We start from the raw sequence: 16,228 nt of genomic DNA, 5'->3' as shown, positions 1-16,228 counted from the left end.
CTTGCCTGGAAAATCCCATGGACGGAGGAGCCTGGTAGGCTGCAGTCCATATGGTTGCTAAGAGTAGGACACGACTGAATGACTTCACTTTCAATTTTCACTTTCAGGCTTTGGAGAAGAAAATGACAACCCAGTCCAGTGTTCATGCCTGGAGAATCCCAGGTATGGAGGAGCCTGTTGGGGAGCCTGCCGTCTATGGTGTCGCACAGAGTTGGACATGACTGAAGCGACTTAGCAGCAGCAGCAGCAGCAGCATGACACATACAGCAACCAAATAATCTGACCGAACCTAAATCTTATTCCATGGAACCTAAAGAAAACAATCAACTTGTACATACCAATGATCAATATTAGTGTTGTAGTTACAAGTCACAGAGAATTATCACATACATTATCTCATTTAATTCAGTTATTCCAGATTCAGATTTCCATATACTTTGCCTGTGGCCTTTTTCAAGGTCAGACAAATGTTTGTGAACTTTGAGAATCCAAAGATTATTTCTAAATGCTTCAGTGGTGTTCACATGTGGTTAAGAAACTAAAATGTAAGCATTTCAGAAGAACTCATGCTCGTCAGTTTTATTGTGCTAAGAATCACTGTGGAAATTCAGCCATAGACTCATTAGGATATATTTCTGGGTCAAAAGCCAAAGTTCTTGGAATGGTCATGTCTCCTTTTCTGCAATCTGCATTTTGCCCAGGCCCCAGGGGTCACTCTAATACTAAAATATAGCTTCCCCGCTCCCCGTGAAAACCACTGACCAAGGCTTCTGCCATAATATTGCAGAAAAGCATGGATATGTGTGCCTACTTACCCAGAAATGCGTGGTTAGTATAAAAATCTCAAACAAATGATCAAGAGGCCAAGGCTGGCAGAGTCTCATGATGGTTTTGGGGCAAATTGTGGGTTTTCTCTGGTGAAATTTAGAGGTCAGAAAATACATGAAGATGACCCCATGATGAAGTATTTAATAAGCTGAGGGAGAAAACAAACTTGGTGTGGATTCTACTCCATTTAGAGTGAAAACTAGAACTTGATTCAGAAGGTTAAGAGGAAAGACCAAACACAATAACATGAAAGAATGAATTTGTTTTGCCCTTTCTTGATAAAGGTAAAAAGTATTTAATACAATAAACCTAGCTAATTATATATATATATATATATATATATATATATAAGCATATTTAAGTTTATATAAATAAATTATAGCTATACATAAAACAGTATATAAAAGTGTATATATAGTTTCAGACATTCTCTAAATTTCTCAGTTATGACAACAGATGGAATGAAGTTTCCCAAATTTACAACTGAAACTCACATCATGTGATATTTTCAAATGTACTTTTCTAAATGGTGATGGCAACCATGGGTCAACACGTTGGCAGACATGAGGTCAGTAATTCCCAGGTCAGAGTTTATTTGGTGCTGCTAGTTAGGAAAACTGAAGTTGATATGTCTGTCAAAGCTCATAACTGTTTTCAGTGCACTTCACATCTCAGTCAGATGGAAACGCCCACTCTCTGGAGGAACCATCTCAGAAAACTGGTGACAGATGTGATATGAGGACAGGAAAGGAGAAGTGAGTAAGCAAAAGGTGACTCTAAAATCTTGAGCCTCTAGCTGCGTATTCACTCAACTATGCTTACAGAGCCCTCTGCTTTTATACTGACTACAAAACAGTAGGAAAGAAAGCAGCCCAAGTCAGCCTGCTTTCTTACACCAATCAGTCACTGAGCAATACAAGAAGTAACCGTTTTAGGAGATGCAATCTTATTCACAAGGTGCTGGGAGGTTTCTCTTAATCTATAAATTGTTTCTAAGGGGATTAACTAAAAGTAAATTAAAAGAATCTGATTAAAATCTCCCAAGTCCTTTTGGAATTTAAGTAGAAATGAAATGCACGTCTGGTAACCAAGATTCAGTCACAGATGAGTCAGATTCAGAACCAGTTTAGACAAATATCTGTGTATCATATCTGTTCAATCTGGAGTCTCCCCATTTTCCAAACAAATGACTATATCATTTAAGATGCACAATTCCGTTTTCATCTCAGTCTACATATGAACTTTGACATGTTAGCACTGTGTTGGAAAGAGGATGCAAACAAGTAGATTTATCAGAGTTTGAGAAGCAAAATAAGAGCTACTGTTGTGGAAGAATAAATGTTGCCTTGCCTAACTGCTGACATAATGTCTAATGGGTTAAGACAAAGTTAAGGAACAGATCACACCTCAAGATTCAATCTCTGAGGCTCATACTTTGAGATTTATATTCTGAACATAGACTTCCACAATATTGTAGTTCATTATAATCATTTCAGAAAATAATATGGGGAAACAAGGAGTTGTCAGGAGAATTAATTTTCATCACAATATAGTTAATATTTAGTTTCTAGCATATCAGATAAGGTATGGAAGATACATATGTCAAGTAAACACTGATATAATACGTTAAAACATTTGCATGCATAGATGCACACAGAAGACTTTTTCTATTGTTATCATAAAGCATGTTGAACATGCAAAGAAAAAAATAAAGAGCCCTATCCTCAAAATGTTGTGTAATCTGAAGATACAATTATACTCTACCTAGGAGAATGCCAGACACCCATAAAATGTGTAATCCACAAATACTATAACAATAGTAAAAAAACCTATGAATACAACTAATTTTCTGGGACTCAGTTCAGTCAATTCAGTTCAGTTGCTCAGTCGTGTCCGACTCTCTCCGACCCCATGAATCGCAGCACGCCAGGCCTCCCTGTCCATCATCAACTCCCGGAGTTCTCTCAGACTCACATTCATCGAGTCAGTGATGTCATCCAGCCATCTCATCCTCTGTCGACCCCTTCTCCTCCTGCCCCCAATCCCTCCCAGCATCAGAGTCTTTTCCAATGAGTCAACTCTTTGCAAGAGGTGGCCAAAGTACTTCAGTTTCAGCTTTAGCATCATTCTTTCCAAAGAAATCCCAGGTCTGATGTCGTTTAGAATGGACAGGTTGGATCTCCTTGCAGTCCAAGGGACTCGCAGGTGTCTTCTCCAACACCACAGTTCAAAAGCATCAATTTTTTGGCACTCAGCTTTCTTCACAGTCCAACTCTCACATTCATACATGATCACTGGAAAACCATAGCCTTGACTAAATGGACCTTTGTTGACAAATAATGTCTCTGCTTTACAATATGCTATCTGGTTTGGTTATAACTTTTCTTCCAAGGAGTAAGCGTCTTTTAATTTCATGGGTACAGTCACCATCTGCAGTGATTTGGAAGTAAAAAAATGAAGTCTGATACTGCTTCCACAGTTATCTATTTGCCATGAAGTGATGGGACCAGATGCCATGATCTTCGTTTTCTGAATGTTGAGTTTAAGCCAACTTTTTCACTCTCCTCTTTCACTTTCATCAAGAGGCTTTTTAGTTCCTCTTCACTTTCTGCTGTAAGGGTGGTTTCATCTTTATATCTGAGGTTATTGATATTTCTCCCGGCAATGTTGATTCCAGCTGTGCTTCTTCTATCCCAGCGTTTCTCATGATGTACTCTGCCTATTTGTTAAATGAGCAGGGTGACAATATACAGCCTTGGCGTACTACTTTTCCTATTTGGAACCAGTCTGTTGCTCCATGTCCAGTTCTAACTGATGCTTGTTGACCTGCATATAGGTTTCTCAAGAGGCAGGTCAGGTGGTCTGGTATTCCCTTCTCTTGAAGAATTTTCCAGTTGATTGTGATCCACACAGTCAAAGGCTTTGGCATAGCCAATAAAGCAGAAAGAGATGTTTTTCTGGAACTCTCTTGTTTTTTCCATGATCCAGCAGATGTTGGCAATTTGATCTCTGGTTCCTCTGCCTTTCTAAGACCAGCTTGAACATCTGGAAGTTTACGGTTTATGTATTGCTGAAGGCTGGCTTGGAGAATTTTGAGCATTAATTTACTAGCATGTGAGATGAGTGCAATTGTGCAGCAGTTTGAGCATTCTTTGGCATTGCCTTTCTTTGGGATTGGAATGAAGACTGACCTTTTCCAGTCCTGTGGCCACTGCTGAGTTTTCCAATTTGCTGGCATATTGAGTGCAGCACTTTCACAGCATCATCTTTCAGGATTTGAAATAGCTCAACTGGAATTCCATTACCTCCAGTAGCTTTGTTTGTAATGATGCTTTCTAAGGCCCACTTGACTTCATATTCCAGGATGTCTGGCTCTAGGTGAGTGCTCATACCATCATGATTATCTTGGTCATGAAGATCTTTTTTTGTACAGTTCTTCTGTGTATTCTTGCCACCTCTTCTTAATATCTTCTTCTTCTGTTAAGTCCATACCATTTCTGTCCTTTATCAAGCCCATCTTTGCATGAAATGTTCCCTTGGTATCTCTAATTTTCTTTAAGAGATCTCTAGTCTTCTCCATTCTATTATTTTACTCTATTTCTTTGCATTGAACACTGAGGAAGGCTGTCTTATCTCTTCTTGTTATTCTTTGGAACTCTGCATTCACATGCTTATATCTTTCCTTTTTTCCTTTGTTTTTCACTTCTCTTCTTTTCACGTCTTTTTGTAAGGCCTCCCCAGACAGCCATTTTGCTTTTTGACATTTCTTTCCATGGGGATGGTCTTGATCCCTATCTCCTGCACAATATCAGGAACCTCCGTCCATAGTTCATCAGGCACTCTATTTATCAGATCTAGGCCCTTAAATATATTTCTCACTTCCAGTGTATAATCATAAGGGATTTTATTTAGGTCATACCTGAATGGTCTAGTGATTTTCCCTACTTTCTTCAATTTAAGTCTGAATTTGGCAATAAGGAGCTGATGATCTGAGCCACAGTCAGCCCCGTCTTGTTTTTGCTGACTGTATAGAGCTTCTCCATCTTTGGCTATTAAGAATATAATCAATCTGATTTTGATGTTGACCATCTGGTAATGTCCATGTGTAGAGTCTTTTCTTGTGTTGTTGGAAGAGGGTGTTTGCTATGACCAGTGCGTTCTCTTGGCAAAACTCTATTAGGCTTTGCCCTGCCTCATTCTGTATTCAAAGGCCAAATTTGCCTGTTACTCCAGGTTTTTCTTGACTTCCTACTTTTGCATTCCAGTCCCCTATGATGAGAAGGACATCTTTTTTTGGGTGTTAGTTCTAAAGGGTCTTGTAAATCTTCATAGAACCATTCAATCTCAGCTTCTTCAGCATTACTGGTTGGGGCATAGACTTGGATTACTGTAATATTGAATGGTTTGCCTTGGAAACAGATCATTCTGTCATTTTTGAGATTGCTTCCAAGTTCTGCACATTGGACTCTTTTGTTGACCATGATGCCTACTTCATTTCTTCTAAGGGATTTCTGCCCACAGTAGTAGACATAATGTTCATCTGATTCAAATTTACCCATTCCAGTCCATTTTAGTTCACTGATTCCTAGAATGTCGACATTCACTCTTGCCATCTCGTTTGACCACTTCCAATTTGTCTTGATTCATGGACCTGACATTCCAGGTTCCTATGCAATATTGCTCTTTATAGCATCAGAACTTGCTTCTATCACCAGTCACATCCATAGCTGGGTATTGTTTTTGCTTTCGCTCCATCCCTTCATTCTTTCTGGAGATAATTCTCAACTGATCTCCACTGAAGGTATCTAAAGGGCTAATCCAGATTATATCTGTTTCTCATTTTATATTCTTCCTTAAAACGCTATTTCTTTAATAAAGTGTAGATAATTTGCATTCTAAAAGTGTGAGGTGGATCAAAGTTTGTCACTCTTGTAATCTAAGTGTACAAGATTATCACAGGTACAGGCAATTAATAAGCAGATTGCCCTACACCCAGAGACCTTTGGGACCCCTCACTAGAAGTAAGGCATATTTGAGATTTCAGCTCAGTTACAAATAGAACTAGGCAGAGAAAGCTTATACACCCTGTTCTCATTTTCTCCATTTTCCTTTGAATCTGAGAACACACTTGAGTCACATTGAAGTGATATTACTGACTTGCGTAACACTTTTTTTTTTTTTTTTTTCTCAGCAATGTGAATGTGCATTTTTCAAATATCAAGCCTTTGATCTGAGTTGCTCCACCAGATCACTCTGTAGAGGCTGAAAACCATTTCTATATATGGGTTTGCTATGCTGAGAGGAAGACTACTTTAGCTTGGAAGAGGTTGTAAATATCCCATCAGAAAGCTTTTTTGAGTCCTCCTCAGCCTAAACACTTTAGGGAGAGGGGTCAAAGTCACCGACTGCTAAAACAAAACCTATAGTATGCAGTTCTCCCACAAGGAAGCTAAGCTAAGTGGAAACTCAGAGTTCACCAACTGGATTCCTAAAGGCAGCAAGGGTCAAACAGTAAAAATGCTGTTTAAATCAACAGGTACATTCTCCTAAATCCTACTGATTTTTACAAGTTGTCCATAAGTTTAAAAGACTAGCTTTTTAGGTATCATTGTAGAAAGAAAATTCAACTGTTCAAGAAGGAGGGAGTGGTAACAATAGTGGTGTGGTCAGTCCAAGCTTTGAACTCTCAAAGTAACCAGCCTGCAAACTACAAAGCACCAGATGGTTTTATAAACCCGAAGGTCCATAAATCTTTCCTTACAGTTTCCAAAAAAAGAAAAAAAAATTGTTTTCTTAGTGGGATTGAGGAAAATGTTTGCCATGGAGTATCTGAGCCCCCCATACCCTAATAGCTTTTTAAGTTTTCTTGCTCTGCATGCAGGAGACGAGCAGAACAGAGGCCAAGAGAACAAGCTCAGAGCACAGTGTCATCTGGCAGCTGTCTTGCTGGGGAGAGAAGGCTGAGCTTCTATTTCTCAACCTTGACTGTCTCACTGTAGTCATCACAACTTAATGAAGTTCTAAGATTTTGAACATTTATGGACTGAGTGTACAGATTCCTCTTTCAATTGGAAAATAATACATGTTTCTGATTTTCAAATACAACTCCAAATCTCCGGGTTTTAAATCATATTCAGCAGTGGCCAGAAAGAGGGAATGATGGGTAAAAGACTTCCCTGATTGTGTTATTTAGTCACTAATTTGTGCCTGATTCTTTTGCAACCCCTTGGACCATAACCAACCAGGCTCCACTGTCCATGGGATTTCCCTGGTGTGAATACGGAATGGGTTACCATTTCCTTGTCCAGGGGATCTTCACCACTCAAGAAATCGAACCCGTGTCTCCTGCATTGGCAGGTGGGTTCTTTACTGCTGAACCAGCAGTGTAACTTTAACTTGTAATGGAGTCAACTTTATCCCCACAATTTTTAATATGTGTGTTTGAGCTACCCATTTCCCACATCCTACCCGGTAGAACATGCAGGAAGAGTACAGAAAATTGGAGGGAAAGAGCAGACCAAAGAACAATTGTTAGCCACAATACAAATCAGCTCATTTTTATTTTTCAAATTCTGTGTACACACCTGTGTGCAGAGCATCTGTGTGCCAACTTTGTCAGGATGGGATTCAATCAGGCAAGAGTCTGCAAAAAATATGAGGCTTTGATTTTGCTACAAAAATTAGTGAATCCAAAAAGGGCAATTGTTCTTGCAGACCCATCTATCTTTTGTAGTTTGGCCACTGAAATACGTAAGCATCCCATTATTTCATGTTCTCACATCCATTTCCTGCTCTATCCAACCCTTCATTACACATCACCTTAACTTCCTTTCTTGCTTCCCAGGTTTCTTTCTTCCTTAAGTGCATGAAACCCTTGTCTCCTTGTTTATCATAATGAGACTAAGACCAGCATGGATATAAAAATTGCTTTGTAAATTATGAAGCTTTGATACAATTTCAATCATGATTATCTATTCATATACCAAAATATCCAAACGATAGAGTGCAAATAAGACATGAAAAATGCTAAATCCTGAAGATGGCCTACCCTTAGAAAATTATGCTCAAGATCCTTTAATAATCACAAAAAAGTTTATTAGGAATTATTAGACTAAAGAGGTTTCAAATTCCATGGAAAATGGAAAACAAAGCATGGAATGACTTCAAGCTTCAATGTACATATAATAAGAAATTTCAACAATCTGGGCTGTTGAGTCCTGGGGTGGATCATTAAAGGAAACTGTGGACTGACTTCCCAGGAATTGTATAAGGAGCAGAATGGTCACCATCTGATGTGGTTCCCACTCTGTAACCAAGCAAAAGGACTGAGAGAAATCAGGTCACCCCAATCCTATTTTCTAGTTCCAAGTATTGATCAAAGCATTAATTTTTTAAAACTCTTACACAAAGTCCCTGTAACTTTACTACAAGCACTCATATTTCAAAATGTAAAATTTCCTACAGAATGGAAAAGTAGTCAAAAATTCCAGCTATTATGGTAACAAATAATAAAATTATCTTTCCAAATGCAACACAGGTTCATTTTAACAGCAGTCATTTCAGATGAGACTTCTATTGATAAGACACCCACAGAGGTTCAAAAATCAGAGGTGGTAATAGAAAAACAAGAGCAAGTTTCTCAGTTTTTGCTGGAGTCTCACAAAGGCTTTATGATCTGCAGTGTCCAGAAGAAAAAATGTATTTCAGCCACATGAAAAATGTCAAACTTTTTAGTGATAACACTAACATAACTCTGATATAACACTGTCAGAGACCTTCCAAATCAAAGTTAATGACATCCTTGTTAGAAAATCCTTCAGCTACCCTTTATGTGTATCTTTATGAATATACTGATGTCTATGCATTTATATTCATTGAATATTTTTTTAAGATAATGAAGGAGGAACGTTAAAGTTTTCTTATTTGAAGGTTTTGTGTGGGATTTCACATTTTTAATTCACATTTTACTCTGAAAGGAAGAGAATTAGGGCAACAAGATCAGTCTAAATTTTTTATCTTCAGTCACTGGAAAATGGGAACCTAACTTTGCTCTGCATGCCAATCATTTATTATATGGGGTGTGTGGTTGTGATGGGCATATGTATGCAAGCGTAAGACAACCACTACTGCTCAGGCAGCCTGAAAAATTTCATGCACCACTGATCTAGTCCTGACAAGAGGATCCAGCTTGGAAAACAAAACCTCCCCCTCAGTGCTACCCTCAGCCTCTTGGATCTCCTTAAAAACAGAAATTGTACAGAGGAGGCTTTTATTTCACACAGGCAGGTTCAGGTAGAAGTGACTTTTTCACCACTGGGGACTAAGCACCCAGTTATAACATTTGTATGGAAGCTGACTTGTTAAATTTGCCGTCAAAGATAAAGAACTTACCAAAGCACTAGGAAGAGGAGAAGCAGGTCCAGTTAAAAGTGAAGGCCAGAGGCTGAGGGGCTAGTCATCCACTGAGAACTACTTAATTATTAATCCTTTCGCTTAAGTGATATTTAAGCATCGGAAAAGTCTCCATTTTTCCGTTCTCAGTCCATACTGCAAAGTTTTTATTTTCCTATGTAGACACTGACATACATAAATCAAATGTCATGAATATTGACTAGAAAGCAGAGTATTTTTTGAGACAGAATTGGCAAATAAAACTGTAAGATATTTAAAGTATATAACATGATAATTCGGAGAAGGCAAAGGCACCCCATTCCAGTAATTTTGCCTGGAAAATCCCATGGACAGAGGAGCCTGATGGGCTGCAGTCAGTGGGGTCGCTAGAGTTGGGCACAACTGAGCAACTTCACTTTCACTTTTCACTTTCATGCATTGGAGAAGGAAATGGCAACCCACTCCAGTGTCCTTGCCTGGAGAATCCCAGGGACGGGGGGAGCCTGGTGGGCTGCCATCTATGGGATCGCGCAGAGTTGGACACGACTGAAGTGACTTAGCAGCAGCAGCAGCAGAAACAACATGATAATGTGATATATGTATATATAATTTTTTAAATTTACTTTTTGCCATAGGTAACTTATACTTTTATTTTTAATGTAAATTTATTTATTTTAATTGGAGGTTAATTGCTTTACAATATTGTGTTGGTTTTGCCATATTATACAGAGTGAAGTAAGCCAGAAAGAAAAACACCAATATAGTATACTAACACATATATATGGAATTTAGAAAGATGGTAACGATAACCCTCTTTGCGAGACAGCAAAAGAGACATAACTTTACTTTTAACTGGAGTATAATTGCTTTACAATGTGTTGGTTTCTGCTGTACAACTATGAGAATCAGCCATAAGTATACATGTACCCCTCCCTCTTGAATCCCCCCACCACGCACCCCATCCCACTTCTCTAGGTTGTCACAGAGCACTGGCTAAGCTTCCTGTGTCACTCAGCCACTTCCCACTAGCTATCTATCAATATTTTACAGTTGGTAATGTACTATGTGTCAACACTAGTCTCTCAATTCAACTTGCCCTCTCCTTCCCCCATTGTATCCGCAAATCTGTTCTCTGTGTCTCTCTTCCTGCCCTTAACTCGGTTAATCAGTGCCATTTTTCTAGATTCCATATATACATTAATATACAATATTTGGTTTTCTCTTTCTGACTTACTTCACTCTATATAATAGGCTGCAGGTTCATCCACCTCGGCTCAAGTGACCCAAATTCGCTTCTTTTTAAGATTAATTAAAATTCCCTTGTGTAGATGTACCACAACTTCTTTATCCATTCCCCTCTCAGAGCATGTCTAGATTACTTCCATGTCCTGGCTATTGTAAACACTGTTGCAATGAATTTTGGGGTACACGTGTCTTTATGAATTATGGTTTTCCCAGGGTATATGCCCAGTAGTAGAATTTCTAGGACATATGGTAGTTTTGTTAGGACTTCCCTGATGGCTCAGCAGCTAGAGAATCTGCCTGCAATGCAGGAGACATAGGAGATGGTTCAATCCCTAGCTCGGGAAGCTCCTTGGAGGAGGAAATGGCAACCCACTCCAGTATACTTGCCATTTCCACCTACCCCTCTGCCATAGTGCTGACCCTCATTTACATATGTATTAGAAAAGATTTTCCCTGTTTATTAATAAGTCACAATCCTGTCATCTGACATGTTTACCGTTTATTTTTTGAAGAGAACACAGGTAAGTTCCACTCTCTTAGACAGCATCAATTATACAACACAATCTTATCAGTTATAGTCATCATGCTATTCATTAGATCCTCAGACCTTATAATTTTCATGTTTTAAAATGTATAACCTTATATATGTGTTAGTATACTGTATTGGTGTTTTTCTTTCTGGCTTACTTCACTCTGTATAATCGGCTCCAGTTTCATCCATCTCATCAGAACTGATTCAAATGTATTCTTTTTAATGGCTGAGTAATACTCCATTGTGTATATGTATCACAGCTTTCTTATCCATTCATCTGCTGATGGACATCTAGGTTGTTTCCATGTCCTGGCTATTATAAACAGTGCTGTGATGAACATATGGAATTTAGAAAGATGGCAATGATGACCCTGTATGCAAGACAGCAAAAAAGACACAGATGTGTATAGCGGACTTTTGGACTCAGAGGGAGAGGGAGAGGGTGGGATGATTTGGGAGAATGGCATTGAAACATGTATACTATCATGTAAGAATCGAATCGCCAGTCTATGTCTGATGCAGGATACAGCATGCTTGGGGCTGGTGCATGGGGATGACCCAGAGAGATGTTAGGGGGAGGGAGGTGGGAGGGGGGTTCATGTTTGGGAACACATGTACACCCGTGGTGGATTCATGTCAATGTATGGCAAAACCAATACAGTATTGCAAAGTAAAATAAAGTAAAAATAAAAATTCAACAAAAAAAGTATAACCTTTAACAAACCCATCCCTATTTTCCACACTCTCCAAGCCTTGGCAATCACTTACCTATGCTGTTTCTGAGTTCCACCGTTTTTTCTTTTTAGATTCCTTACAATTGAGATCATACAGTAACTGTCTTTCTCTAACTTGCCTTACTTAGCATTAGGCCCACCAATTTCATCCATGCTGCCACAAATGGAAGAATTTCTTTCTTTTTCAATGGCAAAATAAAATTCATATATATATATATATATAATCACATTGCATTGTTGCAGTCTCTTCACCTGCTGACAGATACCTAGATTGTTCCCATAATTGGTTGTTTCTAGGCTACTGTGAATATAGATGCAATGAACATGGGAGTACGGGTTTCCTTTGAGACAATTATTTCATTTCCTCTGAATATCTATGCAGAAATGAATATATATACAGAAGTGGGTTAATGGCCACATAACAGTTCCTTGTGAAATATCATGAGATACTTCCAGAATGTATATTGGAAGTTGCACCAAAATACATTCCTCCCAATAATCCGTTAAGACCTCCATTTTCTAAACATCCTCAACCACACTTATTTATTACTTTATGGTAAAATTCATTTAAACAGGAATGAGATGGTATATGTTGTACTTTTGATTTATAGTTCCCTGATAGTGATGTTGAGCATTTGGTCACATACTTCTTGGGCACTCTGTATGTCTTATTTGGGGAGAAAATTGTCTATTCTTAAAAAATAGCATGTATTTTGTAAACTGTATTTGAATATATAAAACTCAGTTACCTATCTGTACACCAAAACAAATAACAGAAATACAATAATCCCATTTACAATTGCATCAAAAATTAAATACTTAGAAATATATTTAAGCAAGGTGTTGAAAGATCTATGTATGAAAACATTCAAAACACTCATGAAAGAAATGTATAAAGACACAAAAGAAAACATATTTCATATTTATTGACTGGAAGGATTAATATTGTTAATACATCCATACTACCCAGTTCAGATCAGTCGCTCAGTAGTGTCCGACTCTTTGCAACCCCATGAATCACAGCATGCCAGGCCTCCCTGTCCATCACCATTTCCCGGAGTTCACTCAGACTCACGTCCATCGAGTCAGTGATACCATCCAGCCATCTCCTCCTCGGTCGTTCCCTTCTCCTCCTGCACCCAATTCCTCCCAGCATCAGAGTCTTTTCCAATAAGTCAACTCTTTGCATGAGGTGGCCAAAGTACTGGAGCTTCAGCTTTAGCATCATTCCTTCCAAAGAAATCCCAGGGCTGATCTCCTTCAGAATGGACTGCTTGGAGTTCCTTGCAGTCCAAGGCACTCTCAAGAGTCTTCTCCAACATCACAGTTCAAAAGCATCAATTCTTCGGTGCTCAGCCTTCTTCACAGTCCAACTCTCACATCCATACATGACTACTGGAAAACCATAGCCTTGACTAGATGGACATTAGTCGGCAAAGCAATGTCTCTGCTTTTGAATATACTATCTAGGTTGGTCATAACTTTTCTTCCAAGGAGGAAGCATCTTTTAATTTCATGGCTGCAAGTCAACACCTGCAGTGATTTTGGAGCCCCCCAAAATAAAGTCTGACACTGTTTCCACTGTTTCTCCATCTATTTCCCATGAAGTGATGGGACCAGATGCCATGATCTTCGTTTTCTGAATGTTGAGCTTTAAGACAACTTTTTCACTCTCCTCTTTCACTTTCATCAACAGGCTTTTTAGTTCCTCTTCATTTTCTACCATAAGGGTGATATCATCTGCATATCTAAGGTTATTGATATTTCTCCTGGCAATCTTGATTCCAGCTTATGTTTCTTCCAGTCCAGCTTTTCTCATGATGTACTCTGTATATAAGTTAAATAAGCAGGGTGACAATATACAGCCTTGATGTCCTCCTTTTCCTATTTGGAACCAGTCTGTTGTTCCATGTCCAGTTCTAACTGTTGCTTCCTGACCTGCATACAGATTTCTCAAGAGGCAGATTAGGTAGTCTGGTATTCCCATATCTTTCAGAATTTTCCACAGTTTATTGTGATCCGCACACTCAAAGGCTTTGGCATAGTCAATAATGCAGAAATAGATGTTTTTTCTGGAACTCTCTTGCTTTTTCCATGATCCAGAGGATGTTGGCAGTTTGATCTCTGGTTCCTCTGCCTTTTCTAAAACCAGCTTGAACATCAGGGAGTTCACGGTTCATGTATTGCTGAAGCAATATGTGAGAATTTTGAGCATTATTTTATTAGCATGTGAGATGAGTGCAATTGTGCGGCAGTTTGAGCATTCTTTGGCATTGCCTTTCTTTGGGATTGGAATGAAGACTGACCTTTTCCAGTCCTGTGGCCACTGCTGAGTTTTCCAAATTTGCTGGCATATTGAGTGCAGCACTTTCACAGCATCATCTTTCAGGATTTGAAATAGCTCAACTGGAATTCCATCACTTCCACTAGCTTTGTTCATAGTGATGCTTTCTAAGGCCCACTTGACTTCACATTCCAAGATGTCTGGCTCTAGATGAGTGATCATATCATCATGAGTATCTGGTCATGAAGATCTTTTTTTGACAGTTCTTCTGTGTATTCTTGCCACCTCTTCTTAATATCTTCTGCGTCTGTTAAGTCCAGACCATTTCTGTCCTTTATCTAGCCCATCTTTGCATGAAATGTTCCCTTGGTATCTCTAATTTTCTTAAAGAGATCTCTAGTCTTTCCCATTCAGTTGTTTTCCTCTATTTCTTTTGCATTGATTGCTGAAGAAGGCTGTCTTATCTCTTCTTGCTATTCTTTGGAACTCTGCATTCAGATGCTTATATCTTTCCTTGTCTCCTTTGCTTTTTGCCTCTCTTCTTTTCACAGCTATTTGTAAGGCCTCCCTTGCCTTCCTTTTCCATGGGGATGGTCTTGATCCCTGTCTCCTGTACAATGTCACAAACCTCATTCCATAGTTCATCAGGCACTCTATCTATCAGATCTAGGCCCTTAAATCTATTTCTCGCTTCCACTGTATAATCATAAGGGATTTGATTTAGGTCATACCTGAATGGTCTAGCGGTTTCCCCTTCTTTCTTCAATTTGAGTCTGAATTTGGTAATAAGGAGTCATGATCTGAGCCACAGTCAGCTCCTGGTCTTATTTTTGTTGGAGAAGGGAATGGCAAGCCACTTCAGTATTCTTGCCTTGAGAACCCCATGAACAGTATGAAAAGGCAAAATGATAGGACACCAAAATAGGAACTCCCCAGGTCATTAGGTGCCCAATATGCTACTGGAGATCAGTGGAAAAATAACTCCAGAAAGAATGAATGGATGGAACCAAAGCAAAACAATACCCAGTTGTGGATGTGATTAGTGATAGAAGCAAGATCCGATGCTATAAAGAGCAATATTGCATAGGAACCTGGAATGTCAGGTCCATGAATCAAGGCAAATTGGAAGCAGTCAAACAAGAGATGGCAAGGATGAAAGTCAACATTCTAGGAATCAGTGAACTAAAATGGACTGGAATGGGTGAATTTAACTCAGATGACCATTATATCTACTACTGCGTGCAGGAATCCATCAGAAGAAATGGAGTAGCCATCATGGTCAACAAAAGAGTCCGAAATGCAGTACTTGGACACCATCTCAAAAACGACAGAATGATCTCTGTTCATCTCCAAGGCAAACCATTCAGTATCACAGTTATCCAAGTCTATGCCCCAACCAGTAATGCTGAAGAAACTGAAGTTGAATGGTTTTATAAAAACCTACAAGACCTTTTAGAACTAACACCCAAAAAAGATGTTCTTTTCATTATACGGGACTGGAATGCAAAAGTAGGAAGTCAAGAAACACTTGGAATAACAGGCAAATTTGGCCTTGAAATGCAGAATGAAGCAAGGCAAAGACTATAGAATTTTTGCCAAGAAAATGCACTGGTCATAGCAAACACCCTCTTTCAACAACACAAGAGAAGACTCTACACATGGACATCCCCAGATGGTCAACACCGAAATCAGATTGAATATATTCTTTGCAGCCAAAAATGGAGAAGCTCTATACTACCAATATCTATCTATATATTCATTGCAGTGTCTTTCAAAATTCCAAGGCATGGTTCACAATACAGAAAAAAAAAAAAATTCTACAACTTGTATAAAACTGTTGTTGTTCTTCAGTTGCCAAGTCTCGTCTGACTCTTTGTGACTCCACAGACTGCAACATGTCAGACTTCCCTGTCCCTTACCACCTTCTAGAATTTGCCCTAGTTCATGTCCGTTGAATTGGTGATGCCAGCCAACAATCTCTTCCTCTGTCACCCTCCTTTCCTTCTGCCTTCAATCTCTTCCAGCATCGGGGTCTTTTCCAATGAGTCAACTAATCACATTAGGTGGCCAAAGTACTGGAGATTCAGCTTCAGCATCAGTGCTTCTTAAGACTAAATGGGGTTGATTTCCTTTATGGCTGACTGTTTTGATCTCCTTGGTGCCCAGGAACTCTCAACAGTCTTCTACAGCACCACGGTTTGAAATCATCAATTC

The sequence above is a fragment of the Ovis aries genome, chromosome 20, assembly GCF_016772045.2.
Source record: "Ovis aries strain OAR_USU_Benz2616 breed Rambouillet chromosome 20, ARS-UI_Ramb_v3.0, whole genome shotgun sequence".
NCBI lineage: Eukaryota > Metazoa > Chordata > Mammalia > Artiodactyla > Bovidae > Ovis > Ovis aries.
This window is presented reverse-complemented; position numbering follows the sequence as displayed.